General features: G+C 41.4%; 1 protein-coding gene across 3 annotated transcripts in view; it reads right to left on the minus strand.

Annotated features, from left to right (window-relative positions):
- ITSN2 (intersectin 2) overlaps window positions 1–1,339 on the minus strand; it is a 132,695-nt gene extending 131,356 nt beyond the window's left edge. Inside the window, exon 1 of one of the 3 annotated variants that reach the window (XM_055400169.2) lies at window positions 1,272–1,339. The gene's annotated coding sequence lies outside the window, so the exon portion shown is untranslated. Of the gene's footprint in view, window positions 1–471; window positions 870–928; window positions 1,075–1,271 lie in introns of those variants that run through there. The other 2 variants (XM_055400166.2, XM_055400168.2) reach the window with 2 other exon arrangements.
- Between the last annotated feature and the right edge of the window lie 20,071 nt (window positions 1,340–21,410).

Here is a 21,410-nt window from a genome sequence, read left to right on the forward strand (position 1 = left end):
AGCAAGTAAACCCTAGCAAAAACAAACTAGTGCATTTAGCAAAGCAAACATTTTTGTGTTAAGTTTAATTCCTATCACAAAGTATTCTATCAAAAAATATTCCTAATTAATACAAGTCTCAAGTGAAGCACACTTGCCATCAGCAATCACTCGACTATAACGCACAGGATTAATAAATCCAAATACATCATCTTTTTACAAAATGCACAGCCATCTGCATTTCAGCCTCGGTTTACCCATTCACTATACACATGCAGGCGTCTTCAAAAAGAATTATAAAAGCAATCAACTTTTACTCTGGTCCAAGAGATTACAGCTCTCCGTGCTTCCTGTATACCCTGGAAGTCAATAACGCTGAAGTCAAATGGTAACATTTCCCAACTTTGGTTTAATGAGAGCGGCGGACTCAGAGCATCCGCCCACTGGCCTCTCGTGACTCGGGCTACTTTGACGCACTGGGATGCGGCTCACCTGACATTCCGCACCAACCACTGCCAAGGAGGAAAACCAACTCCGTGAAAATAAAATGGGGCCCCGAGCAAATGGGCGGGTGCCCTCCGGGGCTGGCTCGCTTCTGCCCGCACCCCGAAAGCGAGGGGGCCCGCCGCCGAGCCCGCACCTGCCAGAAGAGGCCGCGGCCGGGGTCCAGGGTTTGGCCGCGGGGAAGAGGCAGCCCGGCGCCGGCTCCTGGCCGTCCGCCCTGGCCGCGCCGCGGGGGCAGGAACCCGGGGCCGGAGGTTTCCGCCCGGCGCCGCCGAGACTGCCAGGGGCCTAGTTTGGGGGCCTCCGGGGCTCCCGAGGGCCCGTCCGCGTCGTGCGGGGCGCGCAGCCGCCTCCCAGCCCGGCCCGCGAGCCTCCCCGCCGCGGACGCGGCGGCGCCCGCACCTGCCCCGCGCCCTGCCGCAGCCCGGGCAGCGGCTTCACCCACCTGGCGCGCGCGCCGCGCCTCCCGCACGTCACAGCGCGACTCCGCGCCCCTCGGCACAGCGGCGCGGGCGCGGGCGGAGGCCGGGAGACCTGCTCGGCAGCCGCCGCCGCGCCTGCTTCGTCGTCAGGCCGCCGACAGCGAACCTGTTGCGCAGCCTGTCACAGCCGCTCGGGCTCCGCGGCGCCGCCTCAGCCCCACAACATGGCGGCCGCGGCCTCCGCAGGAAGCCGGGGGGCGGGGAGGGAGGCGACGGGCCGGGCGGTTGACGGCCCGCCCGCCCGCTGGCGGGCACCGACTCGTACTCCCTTGAGAACCCGAAACTGGCCCGGGCGCGGCTCCTCACCCCCGGAGTCCCGAGGCCGCGGACCCCGCGGGCCTGGTCTTCATGCTCGTCTCTTCCCTCGGGGAGGCCCTGAAGCCCTGGACCCGGCAGCCCTTCCTGGAGGGGTGCCGACCCACCTGGCTCCTCCTCCCCGAGGTGACATGCTGGGGTTGGCTAGTGCGTTTCCTGCCACCGCAGACCCCAAGGTTTCTGAAGAGGGCCTAGTGGTGTCCAGCACGTCCCTGATGCAAGCGCCCCACCCCACCCCAAGTCCCTGTGGGGTTCTCTCTGTCGCCTTCTCACCTGGGAGCTCAGTTCCCCTGGAATGGGGATGGGGCGGGCATAGGTTATTCCCACCTTTGTCCATGGGTGTGTCCCGGGCCTCTCCTTCAAATACCCCAGAAGGACTCACCTTCATCGTACCCGACAGTCGTCCATTCAGCGTCCCTTACCCTCCTCTATAACAAACAGAAAAGGACAAGAAAGGAGCCTTCCAGCCCCCATCCACACGCAGAGCAGCCACCTCGAATACTCTGGCCAGGCAGTAAGAAGACAGGCATCTCTCTGTGAATTCCACGACCTGAGGCCCTCCCGATGCTGAACTTTCTTCCCCACCTGAGAGCTGCCTGACAGGTGAAGCTCAAATTCAGCATCTGTTTTTTCTCCCCTTTCAGCTCCTAGTCTCTTCACAAAAGACTCAATAACTCAAGTCACCACCATTTATGGGAGGCTTGCCCTTGACACAGCACTCCTTCAAGAGAAAGGCTTTTTGTTATTTGAGGTTAGAGGTGGCGTTGGTGATTCCTATGGGCATAACAAAGTCGGGGTGCAAGACCCAAGATTTTTGTTGGCTTTACACGTGGGGTGTAGGATGGACCCATGTACAAAAAGGAGAAATCTGTGCAGAGCAAAAGATCCTATGGCTTCCTTTCATTTGTACACGTTAGGGCATGTGAATGTAGCCAGGCAGACTTAAGAGGCGGGACTCCGGAGACCAGAGCTATCTGAACTAGACAGGCAACTCCTGTGAGGAACTTAGCAAACATCAGTAATGATAAACAGGCTTTTCCCGCTCTCACATTCTATGTTTTTCCTAACTCTTAGATTTGGACCTGACTTAGACTTGATAGACAGGTCCTGAGTCAGTGACATAGAAAAACCTGACTTCTTTGCATTACCCTAGGAAGTCATATATCTACTAGAGACCAGTCAGTCTATCCTTTATCTGCTGGGGACCAATCAGTCTGCAAACAAACCACCCAAGCTACAGACCGCACTCTTGAGCACTGTCTTATTCTTGAGCATGGTCTTATTCCCATGACAGACATCACCAATTATTGATGATCCGTTTCGGAGTCTGTGCTTCAAGCCTCTGATTCCTTCTCAGCGTAATTCTCCAAACGGTTGGTCTGTAAGGTGAAACCTATTTTTATTTCCAATAGGCTGATTGATAGCCAGTCTCCATTTCCCTCCCATTGTCTGATCAATGTCATTTGTGTTTCTGGGTTCTGGACCTGATACCATTCACCCTGAGTTCTCTTTCTTTCCAAAAGAGGAGGCCAAATCCTTGGTAGGACAAAAATGAAATTTATAGAAAGGAATAGTTATAAAGAAATTTAAGAAAAAAATTTAAGTCTTCCTAAAATAGACCAAAAAGCTAAGAACCTCTGATGGAAATTGAGGTCCTGAATACAACTGGAAGCCTATAGTACCCCAACACTAAAACAATTATATCCTAGGTTTCCATTCAGAGCTCTGAGGCCAGTGTGTCCATCCTATCCTACTCTTTCACCATTGATGATTCATGTGGGTGATACCACCACAATCCCAGTTCGTTGACTTCCTCTTCTCATCACAGGGCACGCCTGTGAAATCTGTAATTTCTCCCCTTAATATTTCCCAAATCCTACCACCTCTTTTTTACTTCCTGTGCCAACTGGAAATCAGAAACCTGAAGGAACTAAGTACTACCTGAAGACCAGTCCATTCTAAAGGAGATCAATCCTGGGTGTTCACTGGAAGGACTGATGCTAAAGCTGAAACTCCAATACTTTGGCCACCTCATGCGTCGCGTTGACTCACTGGAAAAGAGTCTGATGCTAGGAAGGATTGGGGGTGGGAGGAGACGGGGACGACAGAGAATGAGATGGCTGGATGGCATCACTGACTCAATGGACATGAGTTTGAGTGTACTCCGGGAGTTGGTGATGGACAGGGAGGCTTGGCATGCTGTGATTCATGGGGTCGCAAAGAATCGGACATGACTGAGCGACTGAACTGAACTGCAAGATGTATAGACATACCTGTCAAGCCTTAAGAAGATTAGGAATTATTGTAAGGTGAGAAGGTTGAGAAATTAGGTAGTGGACTAAGTATGGTACATTTCTCTTCCCCAAGTTCTGCCATAAATTAGGACAGATTGAAGACCTGTTTCTGGTAACTTCGCTTTTACCATGAGAGCATTTAACCTCAATGTTTTCCTTCCCTGCACTGATTCTCCCTCCCAATCATATATATTCTATATTCTAGTAATCTCCGTTTCTGTTGGTTTTCAAAGATTTTTGTCCCTCACCACATTATTACCCAGTCAACCCACATAACAAATTCTTAGTAATGGGAAGAGACTCGAATAGAGAGCAGAAGCAATTCCAGACTCTAAGTATCCCATAAGATAAATACAAAGTAGGAAGGCTATGAGCTCATATGTAATACCTCTGCAAGCAATAAATCTCCCAAGACAGTACTATAAGCAATTTATAAAGAAATTAAGAGAAAAGGAGCAAAAAAGTTTTTTAATTTACTCAGATGCTTAGCATTTTTGGTGTGCTTCATTCTTCCCTGTTGAATGAGGGTTTCCATCTTATAGTTCCCTTCAACCTGAAGAGCTTCTTTTAGTGCAGATCTGTTGGCTACAAATCTTTTTAGTTGTACTTTATCTGAAAATATTGTTATCTTTCATACTTGAATAACATATCCCATGAATATAGAGTTCTGGATTGACAGGATGGTTGTTTTAGTTTCAGCATTTTAATGGTGTTTTTCCATTCTCTCTGGCCTCCATGATTTCAGATGAAAGTTGGCTGTTGATCGGATCATTTTTTCCCTCTGTGTAATATGTTATTTCCTCTTGGTGCTTTTGAGAGTTGCTGTTAGGCTTTGGCTTTCAGTAATTGGACTCTGGTGTACATCAGTGTGAACCTTTTTTGTGTTTATTCTGCTCAGTGTTCATTTATAATCTTGTATCTACAATTTTCTGTCTTTCATCAAATTAAACAAAGTCTTAGCCATTATTTTTTAAAACACTTTTTTCCTGCCCCGTTCTCTCTCATCTCCTTCTGTCATTCCAACTACAGGTATATCTGAGTATCTGATACCACCCGGGTTTCATAGTAGATGTGTTATAGCAGTGGAACACTGTTCCACCACTGAACACCAGAAAACCCTGGCTCTCCCTTCCTGATCTAGGGCATCTGGAGATAGGAGTGAGTAGCATGATTTTAAAGCTGTGCCCCCTTTACCTTCTGTCTTTGGTAGGAGTTAATCTGCCTCTGCTGTTTGCAACTGTGCTTTCCAGCTAGGGTGTCTCTTCCATTCTCCTATAGAAAATAACACAACCTCACAATCTTTTCATGCCACTCCTAAACACACACACACATTTATATATTGCCACATTGATTCTGTCCCTTCTGAGAAATAGAAAATAAGGTTTGTCCCTTTTTAAGTTCCTTTTTCCTCTTAAAACTCACATGAAAGTATGGATGTGCTGAAAGTGATCCTTTGCACATAAAGAACTAAAATCAAAGTTAATCTGGGAAACCAAGCTGAAGCTGCCCTAGTTTCTGAATATAAAAACAGATGAAAAGCAGGCAGGAATAGGGGAGGTCAGGGTCCAGGAAAAGGCCTTGGACTTCGTTTGACACAGGTGTACTTCATTTTATCATGCTTCACTTTAGTGTGCTTTGGCTTCCCAGGTGGTTCAGTGGTAAAGAATCTGCCTGCCAATGTAGGCAACCTAGGAGATGCAGGTTCAATCCCTGGGTTGGGAAGATCCCCTGGAAGAGGAAATGGCAACCCACTCCAGTATTCTTGCTGGAATAATCCCGTGGACAGAGGAGCCTGGTGAGCTACAGTCCATGGGGCACAAAGAATCGGACAGGACTGAAGCAGCTGAGCATGCAGGCATGCATTATAGTGCTTCACAAATACTGCATTTTTACAAAGTGAAGATTTGTGACAACCCTGCATATCAAACAAGTCTTTGGTGCTGTTTTTCAACAGTATTTGCTCACTTCATGTCTCTGTGTCACAATTTAGTCCTTCTCACAATATTTCAAATATTTCAATATTATTCCTTCTCACAATATTTCAAACTATTTGATCATTATTTATCATCGTGATCTCTGTTCAGTGATCTTTGATGTTATTTCAACTTGCTAAAAATTTGGATGATGGGGTTTTCAACAATAAAGTATTTTTAGTTAAGGTAGGTATATTTTTAAGGTGTAATGCTATTGACTTTATAATGTCAGTGTTGTGTAAACACAACTTTTATATGAATTAGGAATCCAAAAAATTCACTTTATTGAGATATTTGCTTTATTGTGGTGTTCTGGAACTGAACCCACAAGATCTCCAAAGTATACCTATGTTTGCTGATCTGTTGATCTGATATTTGTGTTCCTTTGGCTAATAGTTATTAAGAACCTATTACGTTCTGGCTCCTGAAAGCAAGGAGTTACCTAGGAAGTAGCACTAGTGGAGAGCAGTTGAGACTCAATTTAGAGGAATGGTCAATAAGACAAACTTGTTCCTTCCCTCTTATCTTAGCTTCCTGACCTCCCACACCCTAACCTGGAGACCTGGAGCAGATGAGAACCAGAGAAGAAGTAGAAATAGGAGTGGTTTTAGGGGAAAGAGGAGGGAAGTTCCCTAGTGTGAAGGAAGGAGTGTTCTCATTCTTGGGCCACTTGTGCTCTGCAAAACTTGACTCTGGCTTAATGCCTGATGGTACCGGAAAGGCAGTACCAGGCAAACTAGAAGGGGAAGTTAACCCAGACTTGGCCCTGGGCCAGCACTGCAGGGTGGAGCGAAAGGCCAGACTGGGGTGAGGCCTTGGAAGCCCTGGACAGGATGTGTCCATTCATGACCGGAGTACCAGGGGCTTCCAGTCTGGCAGGTATAGCTCAGCAGAAGGGAATCTAGCCTGTATTCAAGAGTCAGACATGCTTCCTGTCTGGCAGATTTGCCCAGCTGTCTGTTTAGTTCATTGTTGCTGTCTCCAGCACAAACCTGGAATGATACCAGTTTCCTTCATGTAGTAACCGGACTAATATTTATGTGGCATTCTGCACTTGACAGAGTAATTTTATTTCATTTAATCCTTACAACAATCCTAGGAAGTAGGGTAAAGTTCTGTTTGTGATTATCTAACCTTGGCTGGTATGAAGAAAAAGGGGTAAAGTCAGGCATAAGCCTTTTGTTGGGAATTTTCCCATGCAGAGTTGTGATTTTCTTTTCCCCTTTTAAATAGAGAGACACAGGCTGTGCTATTCTGGGTTCAGAAAGCAACAGTGTTTTAGTTTAAAATATATAATGGATCAGATCATTTTGTACTACTTGGCCCAGACTGGCAGGACAAGCATTTTTATTTCTAGTATTGCCATTTTCTTCTCCCTAAATAAGGCATCTTGAGCCTGTGAAATAAAAGAAAGATAACTGCCCCTATCTTGGCCTATGCCCACTCTCAGCAGATAGATGAGATGGGGTAACCATCCTTGCTCTGGAGTCAAGAACTGTAGGAAGACAGACCCTATGCCAATAGGAAGCCACTGTTTGCTTGTTTGGGTGATATACTTGATTCCTTCTAGTATATTTTTTATTTCAGTTATCGTTCATCTGTTTCTTCTTTAGTTCTTCTAGGTCTTTGTTAAACATTTCTTGTTATTTTCTCCATCTATGCTTCCATTCATTCTGGACACCTTGGATCGTCTTTACTATCATTACTGTGAATTCTTTTAAAGGTAGATTGCCTGTCTCTACTTCACTTAGTTGTTCTTCTGAGGTTTTGTCTTGTTCTTTCATCTGGGACATATTTCTCTGCCATCTCATTTTGTCTTTCTGTGATTGTGGTGGTAGCCTGGTGGATGAGGCTACCTAAGAGGCTTGCATGCAGACTTCATGCTTTCACTCCTATGGGAGAACTTCTGCGGTATATATTCCAGTTTGTGGGTTGCCCACCTGGCCTGTATGGGATTTGATTTTATTGCACTTGCGTCCCTCCTATCATCTCATTGTGGCTTCTTCTTTGTCTTTGGATGTAGTGTATTTTATTAGAAGGTTCCAGTACTTTTTTGTCAATGGTTGTTCAGCAGTTAGCTGTGATTCTGGTGTTCTGGTTAAGAAGAGATGAGCTCATGTCCTTCTACTCTGCCATCTTGTCTGTGACCCTGAGTGATATACTTGAAACTTGCCCTATCTTGATTTCATTCAAGAACAAAATGAACATTTAAAAATGAGAGCAATGAAATCACTGCTAAAAATGAGGTCAGCAACCTGAAGTCAGTTGCCATTCTCATCCACCCTTTCAGGAGAATTTTCTGCCTTGGGCCTCAAATGGAGGTTAGGTGCTGTTGCCATTTACCATTTCTGATTTTTTTTTTCCTTTTGCGTTGTACATATCCAATAAATAGACCTTTTCCCCCTTTTCTAGGATCGAGTGTTAAAGTGCTTATTTCAGTGGACAAATGTAGGAGCACAAGAAAGAACAAAAAAAGACTGCTTGCAAATTAAGCTCAGAAGCCATTCTTCAACAGGTAGATGTTTTTGGCTTTTTTAATAAATGAAAACCATGAGTGTCTTGAACAAAGCAATTCAGCCATAAGTGCTGAGAATGGCTGGTATCCAGTTCTCTTAATATTTAACAGTTACCGACACCATTGTTTACTCAGCATGCCAGGCACTCATGTAGTCTCCAATCCTTAAGATAACAATATATGGCAGGTGTTATAAACCTCATTTCACAGGCAAAGAAATGGAAGTTCAGAAGAATTGGATCATTTCTCCACAGTCACATATTTAGGAAGTGGAAGAGCTAGAATTTGACTCCTGATTTTTTTGACTCTCAAGTCCGTGCTCTTTCTACTCTACAAGGCTTCCTCTCACTCTATTACAGCATTTAATAATTTCTCTGTTTTCGTATTAAATGTACATAAAGAACTTCCAAAATAATTTATCTTGGAAGAACAATTATCCAAAACATGAAGATGCAAACAGTAGGTCAGTTTCCCCTTTATAGTCAGACACACTGTGTGATGTTCCTGGAGCTTGGGATTCCTTCCTCTGCAACCAGGATTTCATGTTGCAGTGTAATTCCTCTTTTCTGCGTTGGCCACAGATTTCCAGGCTGGGACTTACCTGGTCTTATTTCTTGGATTCCTTTAAGAGTCTATCATGTACATAACATAACTCTTTATGAAAGTGAATCCACCCAATCATTTGAAGAGGAGAGGCAGCAGCGGCCTTAAGATGTACACTTCATCTGGCCAATGTGAGCCATAATAAGTAATTAAATAAACATCTTACCATTCGTGACCACCCACACTGACCCAAGGTGGTTTAGTAAGGGTGGATTACTCAAAACACCTAGAAAAGCTTTATTACATTCCAAATAGGCAATTTAAGGAAAATGAAATCTTCTCAAGGCCTGTGTCTGGTTTTCAGTTCTGTGAAATGATCTTATCTGATTACAAACCATTTCTGTTCTTCTTTATTGAAGTATAATTTGCAGGTGTTAAAAGTATACACATCATAAATTTGCCAGCTCCCAGATTTTATATAAGTAAAATCACACAGTATGTACCTGTCTCTGCCTGGTTTTTTTTGTTCAATGTTGTAGACACTCCATTTTGAAGCAACAGAATTTTTATCATACTTTGAAATAGTCTGCCTAGAATTTACTCATTTGTGGGAAGTGGAATTTAAAAAGCTTTCAGACTAAGTCATTTTTTAAAACATATTTTTTTATTTGCCTGTTTGGGGTCTTTGTTGCCATTAAGTCTTAACCCTCTATGTATGTCTGTTTAACTCTCTCTGTTCTTTTTCCTAAAATTATATTTTTTCTTCAGAAAAAGGGAGTTCTTATTTTATTACCCAAATAACATTGTATCAGTAGATTTGGAATTATATCTAGAATCTAAATAATACAGTTGCACCATCCCAACCAATTAAACTTTCATTTTACTTTTAGGACTTGTATATATTTATTATTTGACTGTCACAGTGTAATTTAGTAAGGTCATAGTGTAATAAAATTTTATTTTCAACTTTTTTCCACTTAATGTATATCATAGCCATTTTTCCATGTATATTTTCCAAGTATATTTTATTGTATTTCTTGTATTGCCACGTGTTTTCTGTATTTATCTTCTTAAAAAACTGCATACTGTCTATTGAATGAAGTACTGTAATTTGCATAATGATATGATTCTCCTGTTATTGGCTGATTTTAGTTTGTTATTATTATAAATAACATTTAATTTCTAAACACTGAAACATATATAAAAATATTTCACAGTAAACATTTTCATAGATATCATTTTTCTTTCTTTTGATGGCCATCCTCAGAATCAATTTTCAGAACTTTACTTCAGCAAAATAATTACTGATAGTTTCTATAAAATATATTTAAGTCTGCCAAAGCAGTGTAGAGATATACCAGTTTCACTATACCCTCCTCAAAGTTATATTTCATCAACTTTTAAATTACTAGCAGAGTAATTTTTCAACTTGTTTCTCTTAGATCAGTCCTAATGATCAACATTGTTATTACTTTTTATTAATAAGATTAATTTTTTCTCCTATGAACTATTCATATTCTCTGTCCATTTATAATTATGGTATTCCTATTTTATCAATTCAAATGAATTTTGTATATAATATATACAAAAGAGGTTTGTGTTAAAATCATCTTTTGGTCATTATCTCATTGGACATATTATTTGATTCTCTACTTACCAGATAACATGGGTTGATTCTTATTTTTCAACATTCATTTACTTATCTAGAAATATTTACTGGGTCTTTTATATGCTGAGACTGTGCTAAGCAAAGAGAATATAGCAGTAAACAAGATAACATGGTTCTTGCCCATATTAGATGTTCAATAAATGTCACTGGATGTTGAAAAAAGTGTTATGACAGAGGATAATGTCATCTACATTTCTAATTATTGTTGAATAATTCTCAGGAGTCCTTGAAGAGGTTTCTAAGATTCTCCTACCTGATCAGAATAGTCAGATGACCCTTTTCCAAGTTCTATTTAAAATTTTTTTTCCTAAAGTATATGTACTATATTTTATTTTTTACTATGGTATATTTTTTGCTTGAACACAAACTACTGGTGGTATCCTAGGAGACAGCGATACTATCTCCTAGGATAAAGTGAAAGTGAAAGTCACTCAGTTGTGTCCACTCTTTGTGACCCCATGAACGATATAGTCCATGGAATTCTTCAGGCCAGAATACTGTAGTGGGTAGCTGTTCCCTTCTCCAGGAGATCTTCCCAACTCAGGGATTGAACCTAGGTCTTCCCCTTTGCAGGTGGATTCTTTACCAGCTGAGCCACCAGGGAAGCCCAGGAGAGGTCTAGTTTGTTTTCATTGTGTAATACTCTATGCAGTAGCTCTCTTAAACATAATAAAATTTTCATTTTTGCAAATTTAAATTCAGTATTTTCAAGGCTTTTTATATATTGAAAATAATATTATGCTGGGCAAGGCTATTTATCAAATTCTTAGAGAATAGTTCCTTTGATGAAGTCTGCTGAATGAAGCTTTTTTACCCATATGTTCACCATGGTGAGAGTTTTTTTCATGTGTTTCAAAAGGATTTAGCCCCTAGGCAAATGTTTTTCTTATGTCTTTGTAAAAGGAAACATAAAACTCTCAGTTCCATGTCAGAGTTGACCAGGTTGAGTTAAGATGTTAGATTGGAAATAACAGCAGTCAACTGAAGGGGCTTAAAACAAAAATAGTATTCTATATATAACCTTATATATAGAAGGTTTTATGTAGAATACTACCTTTTTCAGCGGACGGTGTGGTTGGATGGCAGCACTGACCCAACAGACATGAGTTTAAGCAAGCTCTGGGAGATGGCAAAGGACAGGGAAGCCTGGTGTGCTACAGTCCATGGGGCTGAAAAGTGTCGGTCACCACTGAGTGACTAGACAACAACACAATGTAAGGTTATAGGAGGGTATGGTGTTAAATACTCCATGGACACCCTCTCTCTCTCAGCTCTGCCCGTGTGCTTCATTTTTAGTCTGCAGACTGGCTTCCCATCCTTCTCCAGTTCTCCTCACAGGTAAAGATGCCCTCACCCAGTTCCCACTGGACCCAACCTCCGTGTTTTAGGTCTAGTCATGTAAAGAAAGGTTGAATCCCTTAGTTCTAATTCCAAATTTCTTGGGATGAGATTCTGATTGGTCTAGTTTGGGTTATGTGTCTGCTCCCAGCCCAATCAACTGTGGTCAAGGGTGAGGTCAAACATTTTATTATGTTTTAAGAGTTCTACTGTGTGGAGTATTATACAATGAAAACAAACTAGGCCTCTCCTAAGATACCACCCTTGGCCACAGTTGATTAAGCCTGTATAAACAAGCCTGACTCAGCTCCAGTCTTGTGATTTGAAGTTGTAGTCTCTGGAGGCCAAGGGAAAAGGAGGAGCAGCAGGAATAGACAGATGCCACAAAAGGTATTTCCTGTAATGTTTTTGTCAGGCAGACATATTGGTACTGATGGGTGGTTTTTTAATGAAAGAGAAGTAAATATTAAAATCTCTTTGCAGTATGCTACTGCTGTTGAGGCTGTTGTTACAATAGCTTGATATATTTCAGTTCACTCATTAAAGAGAATCTAGGTGATATCCAAGAGTTTTATGTTACTGTTTGATTTTTTTCATTTGGGACAACAAGAGTAACTGAAATTATATTACAACTCTAGCATTCTCAAGTTAAATATTATTTCCTGGAACATTGGCAGTGCCGTTGTTAGTAGATTAAAAAAAAAAACAGAATTCTACCTTCAAGCCAACAAATAATTCTGGTTAGTACTCTTGCCTGGAAAATCCCATGGACAGAGGAGCCTGGCAGGCTACAGTCTATGCGGTAGCAAAGAGTCAGACACGACTGAGCAACTTTACTTACTTTATATTAGGGATTTATAGAAAAGTTTCCTAAAGTTTGCGTTATTCAAGTTTAGCCTTGCTTTTTAATTTGATGCAGTGAGTAGTCTGAATGAGTTTGTTTTTGTAATTTATCTGATAAGCCTTGGGGCAGGGACCAGGTTTTGACATGTAGTTTGATAGTTTATACTGCACTCTTAATACTTAAAAAGTAGTGATTGTTAAGTGTTGGGGTTTTGGCACAAAACCCTAAGTATAATTAACTTTGAGAGCTATTTTGATGTATGATGAAAGGAGCTGTGAAAAACTTCTCATGGCTTCTTAGAAGGAGTCAAGTATGTATCCAGTGGCTGAAACATGCTGAAATTTAGAATTCATAGATGTAATTGCCTGATGAACATAGTTTTAATTTTAAAAATTCTAATAGCATTTATACTAGAATTAATATCCCCAGTACTGGATTAAGAGTTTAGAGACTCTAAATCCATGTGTGAAATTAAAAAACAAAGCATCAAAATATACTAAACCTTAAAGTAAGGGAACATTTCATGCAAAGATGGGCTCGATAAAGGACAGAAATGGTATGGACCTAACAGAAGCAGAAGATATTAAGAAGAGGTGGCAGGAATACACAGAAGAACTGTACAAAAAAGATCTTCACGACCAAGATAGTCACGATAACGTGATCACTGACCTAGAGCCAGACATCTTGGAATGTGAAGTCAAGTGGGCCTTAGAAAGCATCACTACGAACAAAGCTAGTGGAGGTGATGGAATTCCAGTTGAGCTATTTCAAGTCTTGAAAGATGATGCTGTGAAAGTGCTGCACTCAATATGCTAGCAGATTTGGAAAACTCAGCAGTGGCCACAGGACTAGAAGAGGTCAGTCTTCATTCCAATCCCAAAGAAAGGCAATGCCAAAGAATGCTCAAACTACCGCACAATTGCACTCATCTCACACGCTAGTAAAGTCATGCTCAAAATTCTCCAAGCCAGGCTTCAGCAGTATGTAAACCGTGAACTCCCAGATGTTCAAGCAGGTTTTAGAAAAGGTAGAGGCACCAGAGATCAAATTGCCAACATCCGCTGGATCATGGAGAAAGCAAGAGAGTTCCAGAAAAACATCTATTTCTGCTTCATTGACTATGCCAAAGCCTTTGACTGTGTGGATCACAATAAACTGTGGAACATTCCGAAAGAGATGGGAATCCCAGACCACCTGACCTGCCTCTTGAGAAACCTGTATGCAGGTCAGGAAGCAACAGTTAGAACTGGACATGGAACAACAGGCTGGTTCCAAATAGGAAAAGGTGTACGTCAAGGTTGTATATTGTCACCTTGCTTATTTAACTTATATGCAGAGTACATCATGAGGAACGCTGGGCTGGAAGAAGCACAAGCTGGAATCAAGATTGCTGGGAGAAATATCAATAACCTCAGATATGCAGATGACACTACCCTTATGGCAGAAAGTGAAGAGGAACTCAAAAGCCTCTTGATGAAAGTGAAAGAGGAGAGTGAAAAGGTTGGCTTGAAGCTCAACATTCAGAAAACAAAGATCATGGCATCTGGTCCCATCACTTCATGGGAAATAGATGGAAAAACAGTGGAAACAGTGTCAGACTTTGTTTTTTTGGGCTCCAAAATCACTGCAGATGCTGATTGCAGCCATGAAATTAAAAGACGCCTTCTCCTTGGAAGGAAAGTTATGACCAACCTTGATAGTATATTAAAAAGCAGAGACATTACTTTGCCAACTAAGGTCCGTCTAGTCAAAGCTATGGTTTTTCCCGTGGTCATGTATGGATGTGAGAGTTGGACTGTGAAGAAGGCTGATCGCCGAAGAATTGATGCTTTTGAACTGTGGTGTTGGAGAAGACTCTTGAGAGTCCCTTATACTGCAAGGAGATCCAACCAGTCCATTCGAAAGGAAATCAATCCTGGATGTTCATTGGAGGGACCGATGCTAAAGCTGAAACTCCAATACTTTGGCCACCTCATGCGACGAGTTGACTCACTGGAAAAGACTCTGATGCTGGGAAAGGTTGGGGGCAGGAGGAGAAGGAGACGACGGAGAATAAGATGGCTGGATGGCATCACCGACTCTGTGGACATGAGTTTGAGTGTACTCCGGGAGTTGGTGATGGACAGGGAGGCCTGGCGTGCTGTGATTCATGGGGTCGCGGAGAGTCGGACACGACTGAGCGACTGAACTGAACTGAACTGAACTGAACTTAAAGTAAACATCAAGAAATCTAATAAGTTCTATGATTTGTTTGTTTTGAATTTTACATGATGACTATTTGAATGCCTTTTTAAAAAAAATCAAATATTGAATGCTTCCAATTTTGGGTGTATGTGTGTGTTGCACAAGCATTGCCAGCACCCTAGGAATGTACTTAATTTGCCTTTTGGATGACCCATAGTGGGTACACCATGTTCTTGAATGTGAAGTAGACTGTGTGGACTTTGGTTCCAATTACAGAAAATTTGGGTAGCTTAGTTGGCAACCAAGGAAGCTACACCAGTGGCAACTCCTTATGACCACTTCAGGAGAGAGAGCTATGCCTTGTGACTTCTATCTCATGTGGTAGGGGCTTAGTTTCACTTTTGAGCATAAGAATTTTACCCCAGGATGATCATGGTTGAAGGGCAAATGAGCAGTTATAGAAGGCCTTGTGACATGATGGTTCCTAACTTCACCAAAACGTTTTCCATTATTTCCACTCTAAATTTGGTTATTTGTCAATAACCTCAGATATGCAGATGACACCACCCTTATGGCAGAAAGTGAAGAGGAACTCAAAAGCCTCTTGATGAAAGTGAAAGAGGAGAGTGAAAAGGTTGGCTTGAAGCTCAACATTCAGAAAACAAAGATCATGGCATCTGGTCCCATCACTTCATGGGAAATAGATGGGGTAACAGTGGAAACAGTGTCAGACTTTATTTTTTTGGGCTCCAAAATCACTGCGGATGCTGATTGCAGCCATGAAATTAAGACACTTACTCCTTGGAAGGAAAGTTATGACCAACCTAGATAGTATATTAAAAAGAAGAGACATTACTTTGCCAACAAAGGTCCGTCTAGTCAAGGCTATGTTTTTCCAGTGGTCATGTATGGATGTGAGAGTTGGACTGTGAAGAAAGTTGATCACCGAAGAATTGATGCTTTTGAACTGTGGTGCTGGAGAAGACTCCTGAAAGTCCCTTGGACTGCAAGGAGATCCAACCAGTCCATTCTAGAGGAGATCAATCCTGGGTGTTCATTGGAAGGACTGATGCTGAAGCTGAAACTCCAATACTTTGGCCACCTCATGTGACGATCTGACTCACTGGAAAAGAGTCTGATGCTGGGAAGGATTGGGGGCAGGAGGAGAAGGGGACAACAGAGAATGAGATGGCTGGATGGCATCACCGACTTGATGGACATGAGTTTGAGTGAACTCCGGATTTGGTGATGGACAGGGAAGCCTGGCATGCTGTGATTCATGGGGTCACAAAGAGTCGGACACGACTGAGCGACTGAACTGAACTGAACTGAACTGAAATTTGGACTATTTTTTCCTAGTTAAAAAAATACATTTACTAGTTAAAATTTGTTGTATGTCAGTGTATAAATTAGATGACTTTTAAGAAAGGAAAATTAAGAAAGTAAGATAATCTTTAGAGTTAAACTACATAAACAAAAAATTGCAGAGAAGAAAAGAGACAAAAATTACTTTGAAGAAATGGAATGGCTCCAGATCTGACCAAATTATGAGAGGATATGTTGACAGTGATATTGGAAGTAAATGGAGGCATATTAGTTATTCTGAGAAGATTTTCATAAGATAGCATCTGGGATGAATATTGGCAGGTCCATCCAGCTACTACTGTCCGGGAAGAGACGATCTCACACTTGTGCTTACAGTTTCATTGGCAATTCAGTTCAGTCGCTCAGTCATGTCCAACTCTTTGTGACCCCATAGACTGCAGCACACCAGGCCTCCCTGTCCATCACCAACTTCCAGAGCTTACTCAAATTCATGTCCGTTGAGTCAGTGATGCCATCCAACCATCTCATCCTCTGTCGTCCCCTTCTCCTCCGGCCTTCAATCTTTCCCAGCATCAGGGTCTTTTCCGTCAGTTCTTTGCATCAGGTGGCCAGAGTACTGGAGTTTCAGCTTCAGCATCAGTCCTTCCAGTGAATATTCAGGACTGATTTCCTTTAGGATGGACTGGTTGGATCTCCTTGCCGTCCAAGGGACTCTCAAGAGTCTTCTCCAACACCACAGTTCAAAAGCATCAATTCTTCAGTGCTTAGCTTTCTTTATAGTCCAACTCTCACATCCATACATGACCACAAAGCTATGGAAAAACCATAGCTTTTGACTAGATGAACCTTTGTTGGCAAAGTAACGTCTCTGCTTTTTAATATGCTATCTAAGTTGGTCATAATTTTTCTTCCAAGGAATAAGCGTCTTTCAATTTCATGGCTGCAGTCACCATCTGCTATGATTTTGGAGCCCAAAAAAATAAAGTCAGCCACTTTTCCCACTGTTTCCCCATCTATTTGCCATGAGGTGATGGGACTGGATGCCATGATCTTAGTCTTCTGAATGTTGAGTTTTAAGCTAACTTTTTCACTCTCCTCTTTCACTTTCATCAAGAGGCTCTTTAATTCTTCTTTGGTTTCTGCCATAAGTCATCTGCATATCTGAGGTTATTGATATTTCTTCCGGCAATCTTGATTCCAGCCTGTGCTTCCTCAAGCCCAGCATTTCTCATGATGTACTCTGCATATAAGTTAAATAAGCAGGGTGACAATACACAACCTTGACGTACTCCTTTTCCTATTTGGAACCAATCTGTTGTTACATGTCCAATTCTAACTGTTGCTTCTTGACCTGCATACAGATTTCTCAGAAGGCAGGTCAAGTGGTCTGGTATTCCCATCTCTTCTAGAATTTTCCACAGTTTGTTGTGATCCACACAGTCAAAGGTTTTGGCATCGTCAGTAAAGCAGAAATAGATGTTTTTCTGGAACTCTTGCTTTTTCGATGATCCAACAGATGTTGGCAATTTGATCTCTGGTTCCTCTGCCTTTTCTAAGTCCAGTTTGAACATCTGGAAGTTCACGTTCATGGTTCACGTTGAAGCCTGGCTTGGAGAATTTTGAGCATTACTTTACTAGGAGATCCAACCAGTCCATTCTAAAGGAGATGAGTCTTGGGTGTTCATTGGAAGGATTGATGCTGAACCTGAAGCTCCAATACTTTGGCCACCTCGTACGAAGAGTTGACTCATTGGAAAAGACTGTGATGCTGGGAGGAATTGGGGGCAGGAGGAGAAGGGGACGACAGAGGATGAGATGGCTGGATGGCATCACTGACTCGATGGACATGAGTTTGAGTGAACTCCGGGAGTTGGTGATGGACAGGGATGCCTGGCATGCTGTGATTCATGGGGTCACAAAGAGTTGGACACAACTGAGCGACTGAACTGAACTGAACTTATTAGCGTGTGAGATGAGTGCAATTGTGCGGTAGTTTCATTGGCAGGGCCATATTTATTGAGGAGAAAGCTACTAACACCAGGTCTCATTGAACTTTTAAGTTACTTCCTGCCCCTGGTATGATTCCAATCTCAGTAAACAAGATGCTAATCATATTTTGGTTCCCTATGTAGTTCACCCCATAAGGGTGAAAAATGTTCTGGTCATGCTTAGAGGATTATCCTAGCCCATGTGACTGTGATAATTCTCAGCACAAATTAATACATTATCTTAGTTTGTTCATCAACTTCTGTGAATTTGGTTAAAGTGAGGGATGAACTCGAATGGGCTGACAAATGGGTTTTTGGAGGCAGCAAGGAACCTCCCCGAAGAATGTAGACTTTAGACTCTTGGCAGGCAGGGGAAGGGTGGGCGGAAGGGGAGAGTATATCCAACTCATGTCTATCCCCAGTTTGTATCCCAGGGCCTGGCATCCAGTTGAAACTCAGTGTTGATTTATCTGGACTAGATGCTTCTTAATGTTTAATCCTATTTTGTAATTTCAGTCTCATTTTATGATTACTCAAAAGTATAAAATCACCAATCAGAAAGTTTTTCAGTTCAGTTCAGTTCAGTTCAGTTCAGTTGTTCAGTCGTGTCCGACTCTTTGCGACCCCATGAATCACAGCATGCCAGGCCTCCCTGTCCATCACCAACTCCCGGAGTTCACTCAAACTCATGTCCATCAAGTTGGTGATGCCATCCAGCCATCTCATTCTCTGTCGTCCCCTTCTTCTCCCGCCCCTAATCCTTCCCAGCATCAGAGTCTTTTCCAATGGGTCAACTCGTCACATGAGGTGGCCAAAGTATTGGAGTTTCAGAAAGTTTTTAGAACTTAAAAAAATTAACCCTGGTAATAAACATTTTGAAGAAAATATATAAAATAGGTATAAGTGAAAAGAAAAAACTAACCACCCATATTCAATTAACTGGAGAAAACTACTGTTAACATTTAGTATATACCCTTTCAGTCACTTTTTTTGCATAAAGTACATATATGTTAAAATATCTATATTCTTACAAAAATAGTATCATAATGCAATTTTGTAACTTGGCTTTTTTAAAAAAAAATATTAAACTATATTGTGAAAAAAATTCTTCCTGTCAATAAATAATCTATGGAATCATTTTTAGTGACTACATAGTATATTTCTTACTGTATGGACGTACCATAACTTGAACATTCTTTGTTATTACAAACAATACTCTAAAGACCACATGGTTTCTTTAGAATAAATTCCTGGAAGTGATATTGATAAGTTAGAGTGTATACATGTTTTAAAGCTTTTGACAGAGTTTGACAGCCAGATTGTCCTCTAGAAAAACTGCTTTAAAACTATTCATCCACTAGCAGTGTATGAGAGGGCCCATTTTCCTACCTTAGGCTTTCTACAACTTTGTATCATTGACAGCTTTGGAGCCTAAGGCCACTACAGCTCACAGGATCCTTAACAACTGATTGGAACCCCAGATTCAGCTTTTCCAGTCAGCCTCAGCATGCCTGTCAATTCCAGTGCTTGTCCCTCCAAATCTAAACTCTTAACACCCCTCTCTGTCTCACCCTCCTTCCCTTCTTTCTTTTTTCTCTCTTTCCTTCCTTCCTGGTCTTGAAGTTCCTTCAAGGAAGCTGTGAATGGACTCAGAGTGTGATCACCAGACAGAATACAGGATGCCCAGTTAAATTCAGATGTTGGATAAACAACAAATATTGCCTGAGCCAGTAGTATAGTTTCTATACTAAAAATTATCTATTATTTATTGGTATCTGAAGTTCATATTGAACTGGGCACCCTGTATTTTTATTTGCCAAATCTGGCAAAACTACCTGTGTGTTCTTTAATATCATCTGCCCTAAATCTAGTAAAATTCCTCAAAATATCTGATATTTGGATGCTTTTCTCTATCTCAGTACTGACACAGATTGTTCTTTATTTTACATTTCTTTAGTCATTTTGGTGGGGGAGTGGAAACCAGGAGAGGAATCAGCCATGTCTTCTCAAACCACCATATTTTCCCCAGAAGTATAAAAGTTTTATGAAAAGCAAACCAGTGTATTTTAAGGCTGTAAAGCAGAACATAGGTTGCAAAGCACATGTTATGATCTTATTTCAGTTTAAAATATACTACTTTTATTTTAAATTTTATTGAAGTATAGTTGATTTGCAGTGTTGTATTATCTCTAGCATGCTGCAAAATGATTCAGTTATGCATATATACATATTGTTTTCCACTGTGGTTTATCACAGGATATTGAATATAGTTCCATGTGCTATATAGTAGGACTTTGTTGTTTATTCTTTCTATATATAATAGTTTGCATCTGCTAATCGTAAATTCCTAATCCTTCCTTCCCCACCCCTCTTCCCTCTTGGCAACCACAAGTCTGTTTTCTGTCTGTGAGTCTATTTCTGTTTCATAGATATGTTCATTTGTGTTGTATTTTAGATACCACTTATAAGTGATATATGGTATTGAGTTAGTCAATAAGTTTGTTCAGGTTTTTCCACAAGGTGTAATGTAGTATTTGTCTTTCTCTTCTGACTTATTAGCACTTAGCTTAGTGTGATAATCTATAGGTCCATCCATGTGGCTATAAATGGTATTATTTCATTTTTTAATGGCTAATATTCCACTGTATGTATGTATGTGTGTGTTTGTGTGTATATATACACACATATATCACATATGTATATATGTATATATACGTATATACATATATGTATAGGTTTCCCAGGTGGTGCAGTGGTAATGAATCCACCTGCCAATGCAAGAGACTCAAGAGATGCAGATTTAATCCCTGGGTCAGGAAGATCCTCTAGAGTAGCAAATGGCAACCTGCTCTTGCCTGAAAAATTCCGGGGACAGAGGAGCCTGGCGGGCTACACTCTATGGGGTTGTAAAAAGTTGAACACGACTGAGAAATTGAGTACACATGCACACGCATACACACACACACATTCAAAAAACTAAGATCATGACATCTGGTCCCACCACTTCATGGCAAGTAGATGGAGAAAAAAAGGAAATGGTGACAGACTTTATTTTCTTAGGGGCTTCCCTGGTAGCTCAGACGATAAAGCATCTGCCTACAATGCAGGAGACTGCAGATGGTGATTGCAGACATGAAATTAAAAGATGTTTGCTCCTTGGAAGAAAATCTATGACAAACCTAGACAGCATATTAAAAACCAGAGACACCGCTATACCAACAAAGGTTCACATAGTCAAAGCTATGGTTTTTCCATTGGTCATGTATGGATGTGAGAGTTGAATCAGAAAGAAGGCTGAGCACCAAAGAACTGATGCTTTTGAACTATGGTGCTGGAGAAGACTCTTGAGAGTCTCTTAGACTGCAAGGAAATCAAACCAGTCAACTCTAAAGGAAATCAACCCTGAATATTCTTTGGAAGGACTGATGCTGAAGCTCCAAAACTTTGACTACCTGG

This window comes from Moschus berezovskii, chromosome 11, assembly GCF_049115385.1.
Source record: "Moschus berezovskii isolate FMDL1 chromosome 11, NW_MosBer_1.0, whole genome shotgun sequence".
In the NCBI taxonomy this organism is placed as follows: Eukaryota; Metazoa; Chordata; class Mammalia; order Artiodactyla; family Moschidae; genus Moschus; species Moschus berezovskii.